At 48.8% G+C, this 19,221-nt stretch overlaps 21 non-coding genes and 2 pseudogenes across 21 annotated transcripts; 18 read left to right on the top strand and 5 right to left on the bottom strand.

Moving 5' to 3' along the window:
* The first annotated feature begins 22 nt into the window (after nucleotides 1-22).
* LOC134998962 (U1 spliceosomal RNA) lies at nucleotides 23-186 on the top strand. The gene has a single exon (XR_010201123.1). It is a non-coding gene; the product is annotated as a U1 spliceosomal RNA (small nuclear RNA).
* A 151-nt stretch (nucleotides 187-337) lies between these two features.
* On the top strand, nucleotides 338-501 carry LOC134998538 (U1 spliceosomal RNA). Its single transcript, XR_010200752.1, has one exon. It is a non-coding gene; the product is annotated as a U1 spliceosomal RNA (small nuclear RNA).
* A 4,977-nt stretch (nucleotides 502-5,478) lies between these two features.
* On the bottom strand, nucleotides 5,479-5,594 carry LOC134998713 (U5 spliceosomal RNA). Its single transcript, XR_010200884.1, has one exon. It is a non-coding gene; the product is annotated as a U5 spliceosomal RNA (small nuclear RNA).
* A 275-nt stretch (nucleotides 5,595-5,869) lies between these two features.
* Nucleotides 5,870-5,985, bottom strand: LOC134998690 (U5 spliceosomal RNA). The gene has a single exon (XR_010200860.1). It is a non-coding gene; the product is annotated as a U5 spliceosomal RNA (small nuclear RNA).
* Nucleotides 5,986-6,259: 274 nt separating this feature from the next.
* LOC134998671 (U5 spliceosomal RNA) lies at nucleotides 6,260-6,375 on the bottom strand. The gene has a single exon (XR_010200840.1). It is a non-coding gene; the product is annotated as a U5 spliceosomal RNA (small nuclear RNA).
* A 286-nt stretch (nucleotides 6,376-6,661) lies between these two features.
* Nucleotides 6,662-6,777, bottom strand: LOC134998677 (U5 spliceosomal RNA). Its single transcript, XR_010200847.1, has one exon. It is a non-coding gene; the product is annotated as a U5 spliceosomal RNA (small nuclear RNA).
* A 270-nt stretch (nucleotides 6,778-7,047) lies between these two features.
* On the bottom strand, nucleotides 7,048-7,163 carry LOC134998652 (U5 spliceosomal RNA). The gene has a single exon (XR_010200822.1). It is a non-coding gene; the product is annotated as a U5 spliceosomal RNA (small nuclear RNA).
* A 144-nt stretch (nucleotides 7,164-7,307) lies between these two features.
* On the top strand, nucleotides 7,308-7,470 carry LOC134998335 (U1 spliceosomal RNA). Its single transcript, XR_010200619.1, has one exon. It is a non-coding gene; the product is annotated as a U1 spliceosomal RNA (small nuclear RNA).
* Nucleotides 7,471-8,141: 671 nt separating this feature from the next.
* Nucleotides 8,142-8,305, top strand: LOC134998880 (U1 spliceosomal RNA). The gene has a single exon (XR_010201044.1). It is a non-coding gene; the product is annotated as a U1 spliceosomal RNA (small nuclear RNA).
* A 152-nt stretch (nucleotides 8,306-8,457) lies between these two features.
* On the top strand, nucleotides 8,458-8,620 carry LOC134998494 (U1 spliceosomal RNA). Its single transcript, XR_010200727.1, has one exon. It is a non-coding gene; the product is annotated as a U1 spliceosomal RNA (small nuclear RNA).
* Nucleotides 8,621-9,291: 671 nt separating this feature from the next.
* LOC134998789 (U1 spliceosomal RNA) lies at nucleotides 9,292-9,455 on the top strand. Its single transcript, XR_010200958.1, has one exon. It is a non-coding gene; the product is annotated as a U1 spliceosomal RNA (small nuclear RNA).
* Nucleotides 9,456-9,607: 152 nt separating this feature from the next.
* Nucleotides 9,608-9,770, top strand: LOC134998534 (U1 spliceosomal RNA). The gene has a single exon (XR_010200748.1). It is a non-coding gene; the product is annotated as a U1 spliceosomal RNA (small nuclear RNA).
* A 671-nt stretch (nucleotides 9,771-10,441) lies between these two features.
* On the top strand, nucleotides 10,442-10,605 carry LOC134999173 (U1 spliceosomal RNA). Its single transcript, XR_010201334.1, has one exon. It is a non-coding gene; the product is annotated as a U1 spliceosomal RNA (small nuclear RNA).
* Nucleotides 10,606-13,845: 3,240 nt separating this feature from the next.
* On the top strand, nucleotides 13,846-14,009 carry LOC134998407 (U1 spliceosomal RNA). The gene has a single exon (XR_010200671.1). It is a non-coding gene; the product is annotated as a U1 spliceosomal RNA (small nuclear RNA).
* Nucleotides 14,010-14,161: 152 nt separating this feature from the next.
* On the top strand, nucleotides 14,162-14,296 carry LOC134998518 (U1 spliceosomal RNA; annotated as a pseudogene).
* A 699-nt stretch (nucleotides 14,297-14,995) lies between these two features.
* On the top strand, nucleotides 14,996-15,159 carry LOC134998882 (U1 spliceosomal RNA). The gene has a single exon (XR_010201046.1). It is a non-coding gene; the product is annotated as a U1 spliceosomal RNA (small nuclear RNA).
* A 152-nt stretch (nucleotides 15,160-15,311) lies between these two features.
* On the top strand, nucleotides 15,312-15,474 carry LOC134999209 (U1 spliceosomal RNA). The gene has a single exon (XR_010201368.1). It is a non-coding gene; the product is annotated as a U1 spliceosomal RNA (small nuclear RNA).
* Nucleotides 15,475-16,148: 674 nt separating this feature from the next.
* LOC134998811 (U1 spliceosomal RNA) lies at nucleotides 16,149-16,312 on the top strand. Its single transcript, XR_010200979.1, has one exon. It is a non-coding gene; the product is annotated as a U1 spliceosomal RNA (small nuclear RNA).
* A 152-nt stretch (nucleotides 16,313-16,464) lies between these two features.
* Nucleotides 16,465-16,627, top strand: LOC134998410 (U1 spliceosomal RNA). Its single transcript, XR_010200674.1, has one exon. It is a non-coding gene; the product is annotated as a U1 spliceosomal RNA (small nuclear RNA).
* Nucleotides 16,628-17,301: 674 nt separating this feature from the next.
* On the top strand, nucleotides 17,302-17,465 carry LOC134999023 (U1 spliceosomal RNA). The gene has a single exon (XR_010201183.1). It is a non-coding gene; the product is annotated as a U1 spliceosomal RNA (small nuclear RNA).
* A 152-nt stretch (nucleotides 17,466-17,617) lies between these two features.
* On the top strand, nucleotides 17,618-17,754 carry LOC134998511 (U1 spliceosomal RNA; annotated as a pseudogene).
* A 698-nt stretch (nucleotides 17,755-18,452) lies between these two features.
* LOC134999060 (U1 spliceosomal RNA) lies at nucleotides 18,453-18,616 on the top strand. Its single transcript, XR_010201220.1, has one exon. It is a non-coding gene; the product is annotated as a U1 spliceosomal RNA (small nuclear RNA).
* Nucleotides 18,617-18,768: 152 nt separating this feature from the next.
* LOC134998354 (U1 spliceosomal RNA) lies at nucleotides 18,769-18,931 on the top strand. Its single transcript, XR_010200636.1, has one exon. It is a non-coding gene; the product is annotated as a U1 spliceosomal RNA (small nuclear RNA).
* Nucleotides 18,932-19,221: the final 290 nt, after the last annotated feature.

Genomic DNA, 19,221 nt, shown 5'->3' on the forward strand with positions numbered 1-19,221 from the left:
CTCCCCAGCCCTATCCCAAATCATACTTATTTTGCATAGGAGATACCATGGTCATGAAGATTGTTCTCCCAGGGTGAGGTTCATTCATTGCATTCTGGGTATGCTGACCCCTGTGATTTCCCCAAATGTGGGAAACTCGACTGCATTATTTGTGGTAGTGGGGGACTGTGTTTGTACTTTCCTCTGGTCAGCTCTGGTAAAAGTCAGATTTCTGTGTCTCAGATCTTCCTCTAGCCTTGTTTTTTTTCGAGAGTTTCCTTGTGCTGCCTCAGTTGGATCTCCTTCACTTGACAGGGGGGTATCCGAGCAGCGACCCTCCCCAGCTCAAGCCCAACTCCTACTTACCTGCCAAGTGAGATACTATGATCAGGAAGGTGCTTCTACCAGGGCAAGGCTCACCCATTGCACTCTGGGTGTGCTGCTCCTACGATTTCCCCAAATGTGGGACACTTGACTGCATAATTTGTGTTTCCTCTGATCGGCTACTCGTATAATTCAGATCTCTTTGTCTCAGGTCTCTCTCCAGCCTAGTTTGCTGTCTGTTTCCACTTCTCTTTTCTTGAGCCCCTGCCTTCTATGCCCTTGTGCACTCTCCTGACTTCTCCTGTCTGCTTACTTTGTGCCTTCCAACGCACAATGCAAACTACAGGTAGTGCTGCAGGGCCAACACCCTTTTACTTGCCTTACAGAGCAGCTCTGGAGCTGTTACAGTGCCCAGCTGCTGCAAGAAATCAGCTTGAATGCTTCAGGGGCTGGGGCATAGCCAACATGAGCAGCAAGATGCAGCACTGGACTAATAGTAATGTACTGTTGTATGCTGAGCACCACAATGCAGCACAAGACAATGAGCAGTGATACTGAGCACTGATGAGGATACTACAGAGAACTGACACTGAGCAGGAGAGACACACTACTAGTATTACTGAGCAGCAATAAGTAACCACTGATACTGGGCACTGATATTGAGATTTCCACTGAGAGAACATAGCCACGTCCTCTCCGCTCTCTCTTCAATGCACGAGTAAAAATGGCGGCAACGCGCAGCTCTTTATATGGAATCCGAATCTCGCGAGAATCCGACAGCGGGATGAAGACATTTTCCCTTGTTCAGGTTTTCCGAGTCAGGCGGGAACAACCGAGCCTGCCTCGGACCAGTGTAAACCACGTGGAGTTCGTCGGGAATTCGGTTCTCGGAGAACCGAACCCGCTCCTCTATATATACTATATTACTATGTTACTGTAGTATACAGAACACCACAATGCAATGAGCAGTGATAGTGAGCACTGATGAGGATACTAGAACTGACACTGAGCAGCAAGATGCAGCACTGGACTATTAGTAATGTACTGTAGTATGCTGAGCACCACAATGCAGCACAAGACAATGAGCAGTGATACTGAGCACTGATGAGGATACTACTGAGAACTGACACTGAGCAGGAGAGACACACTACTAGTATTACTGAGCAGCAATAAGTAACCACTGATACTGAGCACTGATATTGAGATTTCCACTGAGAGAACATAGCCACGTCCTCTCCGCTCTCTCTTCAATGCACGAGTAAAAATGGCAGCAACGCGCAGCTCTTTATATGTTACAGTGCCCAGCTGCTGCAAGAAATCAGCTTGAATGCTTCAGGGGATGGGGCATGGCCAACATGAGCCCCACACCAAAGGAGGGTGGGGGTGTTTAATGCAAACTAGGGGTCATCCAAGCACTGCAAAAGGCCGCCATGCCCTGCATGCCCCTTTTCTCTATGGAATCCGAATCAGCATGAATGCTTCAGGGGATGGGGCATGGCCAACATGAGCCCCACACCAAAGGAGGGTGGGGGTGTTTAATGCGAACTAGGGGTCATCCAAGCACTGCAAAAGGCCGCCATGCCCTGCATGCCCCTTTTCTCTTTTTATATGCAGATGAGGGTTCCAGCCAACTTTGGCCCACTGCTTGGATGACATCACCGTATGCAAATCCTTCTGCTGCAGACCTTCCCCCAGGAATGCTTGTACTAGTTGTTGGATATGGTTTGATATTTGATGGTGCTTCAGTATTAGGCAGCCTTCCGCCCTCCCATGTTCATCTGAAAAGATGTGGTCTCCCTGCAGTTGTTGTCCCCAGACGAGAGTTCCCTTGTGCTTCCTCAGTTGAATCTCCTTAACTTGACGGGGGAGGGGCTGCCCGAGCTGCCACCCTCCCCAGCCCTATCCCAACTCATACTTATTTTACATATTAGATCTCTTGATCATGAAGATTGTTCTCACAGGGTGAGGTTCATCCATTATATTTTAAAATAGGAAGGTACAAATTACATATTTGAATTGCATCTATGTGCTGGATTCAAATGTCCCCCCCCCTTCCTTTCTCAATTGTGCCCGTCAGCAGCTATTCTAAGGTTGCTGCCAATGGGTGTGACACATTCATTTCTTCTGTGGGGTACACTGGACTCCACAAGGATTCACATTGGGGTGTAGAGTAGGATCTTGATCTGAGGCACCAACCGGCTCAAAGCTTTTGACTGTTCCCAAGAAGCTCAGTGCATTCTCCTCTATAACCCCGCTTCCATGAACAGGGAGCTCAGTTTGTAGTTGGTGCCTTCAGTAGCAGGCCAATTAACAGGGGCCTGCCTCAGGCAGCCTATTCTTAGCTATTAATTTTGACAAGAAAAGAAGAACTTGTTTTATGAGAATCTACAAGGGCTGCAGCAGGCTAGGTCTAATAGACATCTTTACTGCAGCTTCATCACTCCCAGCGGCGCTGTATACTCCCGTGCCCTGGTTGCTGGGTCACTGCAGCGGAGGCTCCGGTTTCATCCTAAGGTCAGTCACACACACACCACCCTTCCGGATCACGAGGCCGCTGATGAAGGGGAGCGAGGCCGTAGGGGGTGGGCCGTGTGCGCACTGCGGTGGACACTGATTACTGGGCAGCCGCTCCACTAGCCACCAGGTACAGTTAAGGAGCACAGGTCTGGGGGTTTTTCTCCTATATTAACCCAATTTTGTACTGCCCGCAGCGCATTGTGATAGGTAATAGGGCCTGATTCAGGTTGGATTGCAATCACAATAAGCGATCCAACTGCAAAAATTGCTAAGAGCATACGCATGTGCCTGCATTTTCTGCGGCACCCCGCAGAGAATGTGATCGCCTCTGCCTGTCAATCGGGGCGGGGAAGGGGGGGAGAGGTGGGTCAGCAACACTCCATTTCCAAGTCAGGGATGGAGCGGTGCGGGGGCAAGGCTTCAAAATGGGGTCTGCAACGGAGGAGACACAGGGGGCGTGGTCACAGCGGCTGTATGACATCACATTCAGCCGCTGTGATCACAAAAATGGTGGCGGCTTCCTGCGCGCACATACAGTCTGCACCAGCAGGAGCCTACACCATTTTTTATGATCACGCTGAACTGCAGTGTTACTGCAATTACAGCATGGTCAAGAAGGGAGGCGTCATGCTGGGTGGCCATGCCCTGTCACTATGCAGGAGCCAGCACCGCTCACACACTAGTCCCCGGGTGCAGCCCCCAACCCCCGGGACACCCGGAGCAACAAAATGTAGATTCAGGCCACCAGGCCACGCCCCTACCTATGAAACCATGCCTCCTTTTTACCATTGCGCTGCTTATCTGCGCGCACTGCATTACAATCTCCCTCGCCACCTCTCTGGGTGTCACCAGTGATAGTGACACCTCTGCCATGCTTGTAGCAGCTGGTCCTAAGATCTACGCCTCACACCCTGAGTGTTTGCCCTTGTGACTTGTTGATCATCATAGCGAAGCAGATGCTTACAGAAAACTGCAGGGGCTTAGATTGAAAATAAAAAAAATTGATGGGTATAAGGTAGAGAGGAGCGGGTTCGGTTCTCCGAGAACCGAATTCCCCACGAACTCCACGTGGTTTACACTGGTCCGAGGCAGGCTCAGTTGTTCCCGCCTGACTCGGAAAACCTGAACAAGGGAAAATGTCATCATCCCGCTGTCGGATTCTTGCGAGATTCGGATTCCATAGAGAAAAGGGGCATGCAGGGCATGGCGGCCTTTTGCAGTGCTTGGATGACCCCTTGTTCGCATTAAACACCCCCACCCTCCTTTGGTGTGGGGCTCATGTTGGCCATGCCCCATCCCCTGAAGCATTCAAGCTGATTTCTTGCAGCAGCTGGGCACTGTAACAGCTCCAGAGCTGCTCTGTAAGGCAAGTAAAAGGGTGTGGGCCCTGCAGCACCACCTGTAGTTCGCATTGTGCGTTGGAAGGCACAAAGTAAGCAGACGGGAGGAGAAGTCAGGATAGTACACAAGGGCATCCTTTTCTCTTAGTCCGTAGAGGATGCTGGGGTCACATTAAGAACCATGGGGTATAGACGGGATCCGCAAGAGACATGGGCACTTTAAGACTTTCAAAGGGTGTGAACTGGCTCCTCCCTCTATGCCCCTCCTCCAGACTCCAGTTATAGGAACTGTGCCCAGGGAGACGGACATTTCGAGGAAAGGATTTATAGTTAAACTAAGGTGAGCATCTTACCAGCTCACACCTTAAGCATGCCGCAGAACGTGGCATTCAACAGAACACAAGCCAACGGCATGAACAATTGCAGCAAAAAGCTGACCAGAACCGTAACACAACATGTGTATAACCACAAGTAATAACTGCAGACACAGTATGGACTGGGACGGGTGCCCAGCATCCTCTACGTACTAAGAGAAAAGGATTTACCGGTAGGTATTAAAATCCTATTTTCTCATACGACCTAGAGGATGCTGGGGTCACATTAAGAACCATGGGGTTATACCAAAGCTCTTGAACGGGTGGGAGAGTGCGTACGACTCTGCAGCACCGAATGACCCAACTTGAGGTTATCATCAGCCAAGGTATCAAACTTGTAAAACTTAGCAAAAGTGTTTACTAAATAGCTGCTCGGCAAAGTTGCAATGCCGAGACTCCCCGACCAGCTGCCCAGGATGAACCCACCTTTCTAGTAGAATGGGTCTTCACCTAATTCAGTAACGGCAATCCTGCCGTGGAATGAGCATGCTGAATCTTACCACAGATCCAGCGCATAATGGTCTGCATGGAAGCAGGACACCCAATCATGTTGGGAGCATACAGGACAAACAGAGCCTCTGTTTTCCTAATCTGAACCGTTCTGGTGACATAAATTTTCAAAGTTCTGACCACAGCCAGAGACTTTGACTCAACGAAGGTGTCAGTGGCCAAAGGCACCATGTGGAAAGATGAACCACCTTCGGCAGAAATTGTTGACGTGTCCTCAATTCTGCTCTATCTTCATGAAAGATCAAATAAAGGCTCTTGTGATACTGCATGGTTTGTACTGTTTTCCATGTGCTCCCAGATCTTTCAAGCAAGTAGCATGGTCAAGAAAGTTCTGTTTGAAAAGAAACAAACATTTACTGTCATTGTTATGCAAATAAACTTACATTAAAGCTAACAAGAAAGCACACTCGTTCTGTCTTTAAACTGATAAAAGAAACCCCAATAATATGGGGCATGCAAAAATTGAGATAAAACTCAGTTTTGCTCCTCTCCACGGAAATCTTTAATAAAAGGCGAAATATTTGTTAGTTCTGAAGAGAAACCAGAGCATGACCAAGATTCCACCTGTCGCCTGAGTGCCATGCCAGCAGTTCTCATTCAGCTCAAAGTGAGCACCCAATTTGAATGAAAGAAAGCAGATTTCTCACCAGGCTTCCCCTTGCTATAAACATGGTTTGTACTCTTTTCCATGTGCTCCCAGATCTTTCAAACAATTAGTGTGGTCAAGAAAGTTCTGTTTGAAAAGAAACAAACATTTACTGTAATTTCTATGCAAATGAGCTTACATTAAAGCACACTCGTTCTATCTTTAAACCAATAAAATAAAACCCCAATAAGATGGGGCATGCAAAAATTGAGATAAAACTCAGTTTTGCTCCTCTCCACGGAAATCTTTAGTAAAAGGCGAAAGATTTGTTCGTTCTGAAGAGAAACCACAGCATGACCAAGATTCTACCTGTCGCCTGAGTGCCATGCCAGCAGTCCTCATTCAGCTCAAAGTGAGCACCCAATTTGAAAGAAAGAAAGCAGATTTCTCACCAGGCTTCCCCTTGCTATAAACATGGTTTGTACTCTTTTCCATGTGCTCCCAGATCTTTCAAGCAATTAGTATAGTCAAGAAAGTTCTGTTTGAAAAGAAACAAACATTTACTGTCATTTCTACGCAAATGAGCTTACATTAAAGCACACTCGTTCTATCTTTAAACTGATAAAAGAAACCCCAATAAGACGGGGCATGCAAAAATTGAGATAAAACTCAGTTTTGCTCCTCTCCACGGAAATCTTTAGTAAAAGGCGAAAGATTTGTTCGTTCTGAAGAGAAACCAGAGCATGACCAAGATTCCACCTGTCGCCTGAGTGCCATGCCAGCAGTCCTCATTCAGCTCAAAGTGAGCACCCAATTTGAAAGAAAGAAAGCAGATTTCTCACCAGGCTTCCCCTTGCTATAAGCATGGTTTGTACTCTTTTCCATGTGCTCCCAGATCTTTCAAGCAATTAGTATGGTCAAGAAAGTTCTGCTTGAAAAGAAACAGACATTTATTGTCATTGTTATGCAAATATACTTACATTAAAGCTAACAAGAAAGCACACTCGTTCTGTCTTTAATCCGATAAAAGAAACCCCAATAATATGGGACATGCAAAAATTGAGATAAAACTCAGTTTTGCTCCTCTCCACGGAAATCTTTAGTAAAAGGCGAAAGATTTGTTCGTTCTGAAGAGAAACCAGAGCATGACCAAGATTCCACCTGTCGCCTGAGTGCCGTGCCAGCAGTCCTCATTCAGATCAAAGTGAGCGCCCAATTTGAAAGAAAGCAGATTTCTCACCTGTCTTCTCCTTGCTATAAGCATGGTTTGTACTGTATTCCATGTGCTCCCAGATCTTTCAAGCAAGTAGCATGGTCAAGAAAGTTCTGTTTGAAAAGAAACAAACATTTACTGTCATTTCTATGCAAATGAGCTTACATTAAAGCACACTCATTCTATCTTTAAACCGATAAAAGAAACCCCAAAAAGATGGGGCATGCAAAAATTGAGATAAAACTCGGTTTTGCTCCTCTCCACGGAAATCTTTAGTAAAAGGCGAAAGATTTGTTCGTTCTGAAGAGAAACCAGAGCATGACCAAGATTTTTATCTGAAAATATGTGTTCTCCCTGCAGTTGTTGTCCCCAGATGAGAGTTCCCTTGTGCTGCCTCAGTTGAATCTCCTTTACTTGACAGGGGGATGCTCGAGCAGCGACCCTCCCCAGCTCTAGCCCAACTCCTACTTACCTGCCAGGTGAGATACTATGATCATGAAGGTGCTTCTCCCAGGGCAAGGCTCACCCATTGCACTCTGGGTGTGCTGCTTCTGCGATTTCCCCAAATGTGGGAAACTTGACTGCATAATTTGTGTTTCCCCTGGTCGGCTCTCGTATAATTCAGATCTCTTTGTCTCAGGTCTCTCTCCAGCCTAGTTTGCTGTCTGTTTCTACTTCTCTTTTCTTGAGCCGCTCCCTTCTATGCCCTTGCGCACTATCCTGACTTCTCCCGTCTGCTTACTTTGTGCCTTCCAACGCACAATGCAAACTACAGGTAGTGCTGCAGGACCCACACCCTTTTACTTGCCTTACAGAGCGTCTCTGGAGCAGTTACAGTGCCCAGCTGCTGCAAGAAATCAGCTTGAATGCTTCAGGGGCTGGGGAATAGCCAACATGAGCCCCACACCGAAGGAGGGTGGAGGTGTGTAATGCGAACTAGGGGTCATCCAAGCGCCGCAAAAGGCCGCCATGCCCTGCACGCCCCTTGTCTCTTTTCATATGCAGACGAGGGTTGAAGCCAACTTTGACCCACTGTTTGGATGACATCACCATATGCAAATCCATCTGCTGCAGGCCTTCCCCCAGGAATGCTTGCACTAGTTGTTGCATTTGGTTTGTTGTTTGGGGGTGCTTCAGTATTAGGCAGCCTTCTGCCCTCCCATGTTCATCTGAAAATATATGTTCTCCCTGCAGTTGTTGTCCCCAGATGAGAGTTCCCTTGTGCTGCCTCAGTTGAATCTCCTTTACTTGACAGAGATGTGCCTGAGCAGCGGCCCTCCCCAGCCCTATCCCAAATCATACTTATTTTGCATAGGCGATACCATGGTCATGAAGATTGTTCTCCCAGGGTGAGGTTCATTCATTGCATTCTGGGTATGCTGACCCCTGTGATTTCCCCAAATGTGGGAAACTCGACTGCATTATTTGTGGTAGTGGGGGACTGTGTTTGTGCTTTCCTCTGGTCAGCTCTGGTAAAAATCAGATTTCTTTATCTCAGATCTTCCTCTAGCCTTGTTCTTCTTTCGAGAGTTCCCTTGTGCTGCCTCAGTTGGATCTCTTTCACTTGACAGGGGGGTGCCCGAGCAGCGACCCTCCCCAGCTCTAGCCCAACTCCTACTTACCTGCCAGGTGAGATACTATGATCATGAAGGTGCTTCTCCCAGGGCAAGGCTCACCCATTGCACTCTGGTTGTGCTGCCCCTGTGATTTCCCCAAATGTGGGAAACTTGACTGCATAATTTGTGTTTCCCTTGGTCGGCTCTCGTATAATTCAGATCTCTTTGTCTCAGGTCTATCTCCAGCCTAGTTTGCTGTCTGTTTCCACTTCTCTTTTCTTGAGCCGCTCCCTTCTATGCCCTTGCGCACTATCCTGACTTCTCCCGTCTGCTTACTTCGTGCCTTCCAACGCACAATGCAAACTACAGGTAGTGCTGCAGGGCCCACACCCTTTTACTTGCCTTACAGAGCAGCTCTGGAGCAGTTACAGTGCCCAGCTGCTGCAAGAAATCAGCTTGAATGCTTCAGGGGCTGGGGCATAGCCAACATGAGCCCCACACCGAAGGAGGGTGGAGGTGTGTAATGCTAACTAGGGGTCATCCAAGCGCCGCAAAAGGCCGCCATGCCCTGCACGCCCCTTTTCTCTTTTCATATGCAGACGAGGGTTGAAGCCAACTTTGACCCACTGCTTGGATGGCATCACCATATGCAAATCCATCTGCTGCAGGCCTTCCCCCAGGAATGCTTGCACTAGTTGTAGCATTTGGTTTGTTGTTTGGGGGTGCTTCAGTATTAGGCAGCCTTCTGCCCTCCCATGTTCATCTGAAAATATGTGTTCTCCCTGCAGTTGTTGTCCCCAGATGAGAGTTCCCTTGTGCTGCCTCAGTTGAATCTCCTTTACTTGACAGAGATGTGCCTGAGCAGCGGCCCTCCCCAGCCCTATCCCAAATCATACTTATTTTGCATAGGAGAGACCATGGTCTTGAAGATTGTTCTCCCAGGGTGAGGTTCATTCATTGCATTCTGGGTATGCTGACCCCTGTGATTTCCCCAAATGTGGGAAACTCAACTGCATTATTTGTGGTAGTGGGGGACTGTGTTTGTGCTTTCCTCTGGTCAGCTCTGGTAAAAGTCAGATTTCTTTGTTTCAGTTCTTCCTCTAGCCTTGTTCTTCTTTCGAGAGTTCCCTTGTGCTGCCTCAGTTGGATCTCCTTCACTTGACAGGGGGGTGCCCGAGCAGCGACCCTCCCCAGCTCTAGCCCAACTTCTACTTACCTGCCAGGTGAGATACTATAATCATGAAGGTGCTTCTCCCAGGGCAAGGCTCACCCATTGCACTCTGGATTTGCTGCCCCTGCGATTTCCCCAAATGTGGGAAACTTGACTGCATAATTTGTGTTTCCCCTGGTCGGCTCTCGTATAATTCAGATCTCTTTGTCTCAGGTCTCTCTCCAGCCTAGTTTGCTGTCTGTTTCCACTTCTCTTTTCTTAAGCCGCTCCATTCTATGGCCTTGCGCACTATCCTTACTTCTCCCGTCTGCTTACTTTGTGCCTTCCAATGCACAATGCAAACTACAGGTAGTGCTGCAGGGCCCACACCCTTTTACTTGCTTTACAGAGCAGCTCTGGAGCTGTTACAGTGCCCAGCTGCTGCAAGAAATCAGCTTGAATGCTTCAGGGGCTGGGGCATAGCCAACATGAGCCCCACACCGAAGGAGGGTGGAGGTGTTTAATGCGAACTAGGGGTCATCCAAGCGCCGCAAAAGGCAGCCATGCCCTGCACACCCCTTTTTTATTTTCATATGCAGACGAGGGTTGAATCCAACTTTGACCCACTGCTTGGATGACATCACCATATGCAAATCCGTCTGCTGCAGGCCTTCCCCCAGGAATGCTTGCACTAGTAGTTGCATTTGGTTTGTTGTTTGGGGGTGCTTCAGTATTAGGCAGCCTTCTGCCCTCCCATGTTCATCTGAAAATATGTGTTCTCCCTGCAGTTGTTGTCCCCAGATGAGAGTTCCCTTGTGCTGCCTCAGTTGAATCTCCTTTACTTGACAGAGATGTGCCTGAGCAGCGGCCCTCCCCAGCCCTATCCCAAATCATACTTATTTTGCATAGGAGATACCATGGTCATGAAGATTGTTCTCCCAGGGTGAGGTTCATTCATTGCACTCTGGGTATGCTGACCCCTGTGATTTCCCCAAATGTGGGAAACTCGACTGCATTATTTGTGGTAGTGGGGGACTGTGTTTGTGCTTTCCTCTGGTCAGCTCTGGTAAAAGTCAGATTTCTTTGTCTCAGATCTTCCTCTAGCCTTGTTCTTCTTTCGAGAGTTCCCTTGTGCTGCCTCAGTTGGATCTCCTTCACTTGACAGGGGGTGCCCGAGCAGCAATCCTCCACAGCTCTAGCCCAACTCCTACTTACCTGCCAGGTGAGATACTATGATCTTCACTGTTAGGGCAATCAGGATGTGGAATTCCCTGCCAGGGAAGGTGGTAATGGCGGACTCTGTAATTGGATTTAAAAAAGGAATGGATACATTTCTGAATGAAAAAGCTATCCAAGGTTATAATACTTAAAATATCAACATGGTTAATCCGGGGGTAACATGAGTTATAGTAGCTAACTAGTCATAAAACATTATTCAGCAAGTATGTAGAATCATCACAACTTAAAACAGGTTGAACACGATGGGCAATTTGCCTCTATTCAACCTCAAAAACTATGTTACCATATGTTACTATATTACTATGTTACTGTAGTATACAGAACACCACAATGTAATGAGCAGTGATAGTGAGCACTGATGAGGATACTAGAACTGACACTGAGCAGCAAGATGCAGCACTGGACTATTAGTAATGTACTGTAGTATGCTGAGCACCACAATGCAGCACAAGACAATGAGCAGTGATACTGAGCACTGATGAGGATACTACTGAGAACTGACACTGAGCAGGAGAGACACACTACTAGTATTACTGAGCAGCAATAAGTAACCACTGATACTGAGCACTGATATTGAGATTTCCACTGAGAGAACATAGCCACGTCCTCTCCGCTCTCTCTTCAATGCACGAGTAAAAATGGCGGCAACGCGCAGCTCTTTATATGGAATCCGAATCTCGCGAGAATCCGACAGCGGGATGATGACATTTTCCCTTGTTCAGGTTTTCCGAGTCAGGCGGGAACAACCGAGCCTGCCTCGGACCAGTGTAAACCACGTGGAGTTCGTCGGGAATTCAGTTCTCGGAGAACCGAACCCGCTCCTCTATATATACTATATTACTATGTTACTGTAGTATACAGAACACCACAATGCAATGAGCAGTGATAGTGAGCACTGATGAGGATACTAGAACTGACACTGAGCAGCAAGATGCAGCACTGGACTATTAGTAATGTACTGTAGTATGCTGAGCACCACAATGCAGCACAAGACAATGAGCAGTGATACTGAGCACTGATGAGGATACTACTGAGAACTGACACTGAGCAGGAGAGACACACTTCTAGTATTACTGAGCAGCAATAAGTAACCACTGATACTGAGCACTGATATTGAGATTTCCACTGAGAGAACATAGCCACGTCCTCTCCGCTCTCTCTTCAATGCACGAGTAAAAATGGCAGCAACGCGCAGCTCTTTATATGGAATCCGAATCTCACGAGAATCTGACAGCGGGATGATGACATTTTCCCTTGTTCAGGTTTTCCGAGTCAGGCAGGAACAACCGAGCCTGCCTCGGACCAATGTAAACCACGTGGAGTTCGTGGGGAATTCGGTTCTCGGAGAACCGAACCCACTCCTCTCTACCTTATACCCATCAATTGTTTTTATTTTCAATCTAAGCCCCTGCAGTTTTCTGTAAGCATCTGCTTCGCTATGATGATCAACAAGTCACAAGGGCAAACACTCAGGGCTTGAGGCGTAGATCTTAGGACCAGCTGCTACAAGCATGGCAGAGGTGTCACTATCACTGGTGACACCCAGAGAGGTGGCGAGGGAGATTGTAATGCAGTGCGCGCAGATAAACAGCGCAATGGTAAAAAGGAGGCATGGTTTCATAGGTAGGGGCGTGGCCTGGTGGCCTGAATCTACATTTTGTTGCTCCGGGTGTCCCGGGGGTTGGGGGCTGCACCCGGGGACTAGTGTGTGAGCGGTGCTGGCTCCTGCACAGTGACAGGGCATGGCCACCCAGCATGACGCCTCCCTTCTTGACCATGCTGTAATTGCAGTCGCACTGCAGTTCAGCGTGATCATAAAAAATGGTGTAGGCTCCTGCTGGTGCAGACTGTAGAGAAAAGCTGCTGTGACCACGCCCCCTGTGTCTCCTCCGTTGCAGACCCCATTTTGAAGCCTTGCCCCCGGACTAAGAGAAAAGAATGCCCTTGCGCACTATCCTGACTTCTCCTCCCGTCTGCTTAATTTGTGCCTTCCAACGCACAATGCGAACAAGAGGTGGTGCTGCAGGGCCCACACCCTTTTACTTGCCTTACAGAACAGCTCTGGAGCTGTTACAGTGCCCAGCTGCTGCAAGAAATCAGCTTGAATGCATCAGGGGATGGGGCATGGCCAACATGAGCCCCACACCAAAGGAGGGTGGAGGTGTTTAATGCGAACTAGGGGTCATCCAAGCACTGCAAAAGGCCGCCATGCCCTGCATGCCCCTTTTCTCTTTTCATATGCAGATGAGGGTTCCAGTCAACTTTGGCCCACTGCTTGGATTTACATCACCGTATGCAAATCCGTCTGCTGCAGACCTTCCCCCAGGAGTGCTTGTACTAGTTGTTGCATATGGGCCCTCATTCCGAGTCGTTCGCTCTGTAAATTTCATCGCATCGCAGTGAAATTCTGCTTAGTACGCATGCGCAATATTCGCACTGCGACTGCGCCAAGTAATTTTACAATGAAGAAAGTATTTTTACTCACGGCTTTTTCTTCGCTCCGGCGATCGTAATGTGATTGACAGGAAATGGGTGTTACTGGGCGGAAACAGGCCGTTTTATGGGCGTGTGGGAAAAAACGCTACAGTTTCCGGAAAAAACGCAGGAGTGGCCGGAGAAACGGGGGAGTGTCTGGGCGAACTCTGGGAGTGTTTGTGACGTCAAACCAGGAACGACAAGCACTGAACTGATCGCAGATGCCGAGTAAGTCTGAAGCTACTCTGAAACTGCTAAGTAGTTTGTAATCGCAATATTGCGAATACATCGGTCGCAATTTTAAGAAGCTAAGATTCACTCCCAGTAGGCGGCGGCTTAGCGTGTGTAACTCTGCTAAAATCGCCTTGCGAGCTATCAACTCGGAATGAGGGCCATGGTTTGATATTTGATGGTGCTTCAGTATTAGGCTGCCTTCCGCCCTCCCATGTTCATCTGAAAAGATGTGGTCTCCCTGCAGTTGTTGTCCCAAGATGAGAGTTCCCTTGTGCTGCCTCAGTTGAATCTCCTTTACTTGACAGAGATGTGCCTGAGCAGCGGCCCTCACCAGCCCTATCCCAAATCATACTTATTTTGCATAGGAGATACCATGGTCATGAAGATTGTTCTCCCAGGGTGAGGTTCATTCATTGCATTCTGGGTATGCTGACCCCTGTGATTTTCCCAAATGTGGGAAACTCGACTGCATTATTTGTGGTAGTGGGGGACTGTGTTTGTGCTTTCCTCTGGTCAGCTCTGGTAAAAGTCAGATTTCTTTGTCTCAGATCTTCCTCTAGCCTTGTTCTTCTTTCGAGAGTTCCCTGGTGCTGCTTCAGTTGGATCTCCTTCACTTCACAGGGGGGAACCCGAGCAGCGACCCTCCCCAGCTCTAGCCCAACTCCTACTTACCTGCCAGGTGAGATACTATGATCATGAAGGTGCTTCTCCCAGGGCAAGGCTCAACCATTGCACTCTGGGTGTGCTGCTCTTGCGATTTCCCCAAATGTGGGAAACTTGACTGCATAATTTGTGTTTCCCCTCATCGGCTCTCGTATAATTCAGATCTCTTTGTCTCAGGTCTCTCTCCAGCCTAGTTTGCTGTCTGTTTCCACTTCTCTTTTCTTGAGCCGCTCCCTTCTATGCCCTTGCGCACTATCCTGACTTCTCCCGTCTGCTTACTTCGTGCCTTCCAACGCACAATGCGAACTACAGGTAGTGCTGCAGGGCCCACACCCTTTTACTTGCCTTACAGAGTAGCTCTGGAGCAGTTACAGTGCCCAGCTGCTGCAAGAAATCAGCTTGAATGCTTCAGGGGCTGGGGCATAGCCAACATGAGCCCCACACCGAAGGAGGGAGGAGGTGTGTAATGCAAACTAGGGGTCATCCAAGCGCTGCAAAAGGCCGCCATGCCCTGCACGCCCCTTTTCTCTTTTCATATGCAGACGAGGGTTGAAGCCAACTTTGACCCACTGCTTGGATGACATCACCATATGCAAATCCATCTGCTGCAGGCCTTCCCCCAGGAATGCTTGCACTAGTTGTTGCATTTGGTTTGTTGTTTGGGGGTGCTTCAGTATTAGGCAGCCTTCTGCCCTCACATGTTCATCTGAAAATATGTGTTCTCCCTGCAGTTGTTGTCCCCAGATGAGAGTTCCCTTGTGCTGCCTCAGTTGAATCTCCTTTACTTGACAGAGATGTGCCTGAGAAGCGGCCCTCCCCAGCCCTATCCCAAATCATACTTATTTTGCATAGGCGATACCATGGTCATGAAGATTGTTCTCCCAGGGTGAGGTTCATTCATTGCATTCTGGGTATGCTGACCCCTGTGATTTCCCCAAATGTGGGAAACTCGACTGCATTATTTGTGGTAGTGGGGGACTGTGTTTGTGCTTTCCTCTGGCCAGCTCTGGAAAAAGTCAGATTTCTTTGTCTCAGATCTTCCTCTAGCCTTGTTCTTCTTTCGAGAGTTCCCTTGTGCTGCCTCAGTTGGATCTCTTTCACTTGACAGGGGGGTGCCCGAACAGCGACCCTCCCCAGCTCTAGCCCAACTCCTACTTACCTGCCAGGTGAGATACTATGATCATGAAGGTGCTTCTCCCAGGGCAAGGCTCACCCATTGCACTCTGGGTGTGCTGCCCCTGCGATTTCCCCAAATGTGGGAAACTTGACTGCATAATTTGTGTTTCCCTTGGTCGGCTCTCGTATAATTCAGATCTCTTTGTCTCAGGTCTCTCTCCAGCCTAGTTTGCTGTCTGTTTCCACTTCTCTTTTCTTCAGCCGCTCCCTTCTATACCCTTGTGCACTATCCTGACTTCTCCTCCCGTCTGCTTACTTTGTGCCTTCCAATGCACAATGCAAACTACAGGTAGTGCTGCAGGGCCCACACCCTTTTACTTGCCTTACAGAGCAGCTCTGGAGCTGTTACAGTGCCCAGCTGCTGCAAGAAATCAGCTTGAATGCTTCAGGGGATGGGGCATGGCCAACATGAGCCCCACACCAAAGGAGGGTGGAGGTGTTTAATGCGAACTAGGGGTCATCCAAGCACCGCAAAAGGCCGCCATGCCCTGCACGCCCCTTTTCTCTTTTCATATGCAGATGAGGGTTGAAGCCAACTTTGACCCACTGCTTGGATGACATCACCGTATGCAAATCCGTCTTCTGCAGAACTTCCCCCAGGAATGCTTGCACTAGTTGTTGCATTTGGTTTGTTGTTTGGGGGTGCTTCAGTATTAGGCAGCCTTCTGCCCTCCCATGTTCATCTGAAAATATGTGTTCTCCCTGCAGTTGTTGTCCCCAGATGAGAGTTCCCTTGTGCTGCCTCAGTTAAATCTCCTTTACTTGACAGAGATGTGCATGAGCAGCGGCCCTCCCCAGCCCTATTCCAAATCATACTTATTTTGCATAGGAGATACCATGGTCATGAAGATTTTTCTCCCAGGGTGAGGTTCATTCATTGCATTTTGGGTATGCTGACCCCTGTGATTTCCCCAAATGTGGGAAACTCAGCTGCATTATTTGTGGTAGTGGGGGACTGTGTTTGTGCTTTCCTCTGGTCAGCTCTGGTAAAAGTCAGATTTCTTTGTCTCAGATTTTCCTCTAGCCTTGTTCTTCTTTCGAGAGTTCCCTTGTGCTGCCTTAGTTGGATCTCCTTCACTTTACAGGGGGGTACCCGAGCAGCGACCCTCCCCAGCTCTAGCCCAACTCCTACTTACCTGCCAGGTGAGATACTATGATCATGAAGGTGCTTCTCCCAGGGCAAGGCTAACCCATTGCACTCTGGGTGTGCTGCTCCTGCGATTTCCCCAAATGTGGGAAACTTGACTGTATAATTTGTGTTTCCCCTGGTCGGCTCTCGTATAATTCAGATCTCTTTGTCTCAGGTCTCTCTCCAGCCTAGTTTGCTGTCTGTTTCCACTTCTCTTTTCTTGAGCCGCTCCCTTCTATGCCCTTGCGCACTATCCTGACTTCTCCTCCTGTCTGCTTACTTTGTGCCTTCCAACGCACAATGCGAACTACAGGTAGTGCTGCAGGGCCCACACCCTTTTACTTGCCTTACAGAGCAGCTCTGGAGCTGTTACAGTGCCCAGCTGCTGCAAGAAATCAGCTTGAATGCTTCAGGGGCTGGGGCATAGCCAACATGAGCCCCACACCAAAGGAGGGTGGAGGTGTTTAATGCAAACTAGGGGTCAGCCAAGCGCCGCAAAAGGCCACCATGCCCTGCACGCCCCTTTTCTCTTTTCATATGCAGACGAGGGTTGAAGCCAACTTTGACCCACTGCTTGGATGACATCACCATATGCAAATCCATCTGCGGCAGGCCTTCCCCCAGGAATGCTTGCACTAGTTGTTGCATTTGGTTTGTTGTTTGGGGGTGCTTCAGTATTAGGCAGTCTTCTGCCCTCCCATGTTCATCTGAAAATATATGTTCTCCCTGCAGTTGTTGTCCCAAGATGAGAGTTCCCTTGTGCTGCCTCAGTTGAATCTCCTTTACTTGACAGAGATGTGCATGAGCAGCGGCCCTCCCCAGCCCTATTCCAAATCATACTTATTTTGCATAGGAGATACCATGGTCATGAAGATTTTTCTCCCAGGGTGAGGTTCATTCATTGCATTTTGGGTATGCTGACCCCTGTGATTTCCCCAAATGTGGGAAACTTGACTGCATTATTTGTGGTAGTGGGAGACTGTGTTTGTGCTTTCCTCTGGTCAGCTCTGGTAAAAGTCAGATTTCTTTGTCTCAGATCTTCCTCTAGCCTTGTTCTTCTTTCAAGAGTTCCCTGGTGCTGCCTCAGTTGGATCTCCTTCACTTCACAGGGGGGAACCCGAGCAGCGACCCTCCCCAGCTCTAGCCCAACTCCTACTTACCTGCCAGGTGAGATACTATGATCATGAAGGTGCTTCTCCCAGGGCAAGGCTCAACCATTGCACTCTGGGTGTGCTGCTCCTGCGATTTCCCCAAAATGTGGGAAACTTGACTGCATAATTTGTGTTTCCCCTCGTCGGCTCTCGTATAATTCAGATCTCTTTGTCTCAGGTCTCTCTCCAGCCTAGTTTGCTGTCTGTTTCCACTTCTCTTTTCTTGAGCCGCTCCCTTCTATGCCCTTGCGCACTATCCTGACTTCTCCCGTCTGCTTACTTCGTGCCTTCCAACGCACAATGCGAACTACAGGTAGTGCTGCAGGGTCCACACCCTTTTACTTGCCTTACAGAGTAGCTCTGGAGCAGTTACAGTGCCCAGCTGCTGCAAGAAATCAGCTTGAATGCTTCAGGGGCAGGGGCATAGCCAACATGAGCCCCACACCGAAGGAGGGTGGAGGTGTGTAATGCGAACTAGGGGTCATCCAAGCGCTGCAAAAGGCCGCCATGCCCTGCACGCCCCTTTTCTCTTTTCATATGCAGACGAGGGTTGAAGCCAACTTTGACCCACTGCTTGGATGACATCACCATATGCAAATCCATCTGCTGCAGGCCTTCCCCCAGGAATGCTTGCACTAGTTGTTGCATTTGGTTTGTTGTTTGGGGGTGCATCAGTATTAGGCAGCCTTCTGCCCTCACATGTTCATCAGAAAATATGTGTTCTCCCTGCAGTTGTTGTCCCCAGATGAGAGTTCCCTTGTGCTGCCTCAGTTGAATCTCCTTTACTTGACAGAGATGTGCCTGAGCAGCGGCCCTCCCCAGCCCTATCCCAAATCATACTTATTTTGCATAGGCGATACCATGGTCATGAAGATTGTTCTCCCAAGGTGAGGTTCATTCATTGCATTCTGGGTATGCTGACCCCTGTGATTTCCCCAAATGTGGGAAACTCGACAGCATTATTTGTGGTAGTGGGGGACTGTGTTTGTGCTTTCCTCTGGTCAGCTCTGGAAAAAGTCAGATTTCTTTGTCTCAGATCTTCCTCTAGCCTTGTTCTTCTTTCGAGAGTTCCCTTGTGCTACCTCAGTTGGATCTCTTTCACTTGACAGGGGGGTGCCCGAACAGCGACCCTCCCCAGCTCTAGCCCAACTCCTACTTACCTGCCAGGTGAGATACTATGATTATGAAGGTGCTTCTCCCAGGGCAAGGCTCACCCATTGCACTCTGGGTGTGCTGCCCCTGCGATTTCCCCAAATGTGGGAAACTTGACTGCATAATTTGTGTTTCCCCTGGTCGGCTCTCGTATAATTCAGATCTCTTTGTCTCAGGTCTCTCTCCAGCCTAGTTTGCTGTCTGTTTCCACTTCTCTTTTCTTCAGCCGCTCCCTTCTATACCCTTGTGCACTATCCTGACTTCTCCTCCCGTCTGCTTACTTTGTGCCTTCCAACGCACAATGCGATCTACAGGTAGTGCTGCAGGGCCCAGACCCTTTTACTTGCCTTACAGAGCAGCTCTGGAGCTGTTACAGTGCCCAGCTGCTGCAAGAAATCAGCTTGAATGCTTCAGGGGCTGGGGCATAGCCAACATGAGCCCCACACCAAAGGA

The sequence above is a fragment of the Pseudophryne corroboree genome, unplaced genomic scaffold (assembly GCF_028390025.1).
Source record: "Pseudophryne corroboree isolate aPseCor3 unplaced genomic scaffold, aPseCor3.hap2 scaffold_149, whole genome shotgun sequence".
NCBI lineage: Eukaryota > Metazoa > Chordata > Amphibia > Anura > Myobatrachidae > Pseudophryne > Pseudophryne corroboree.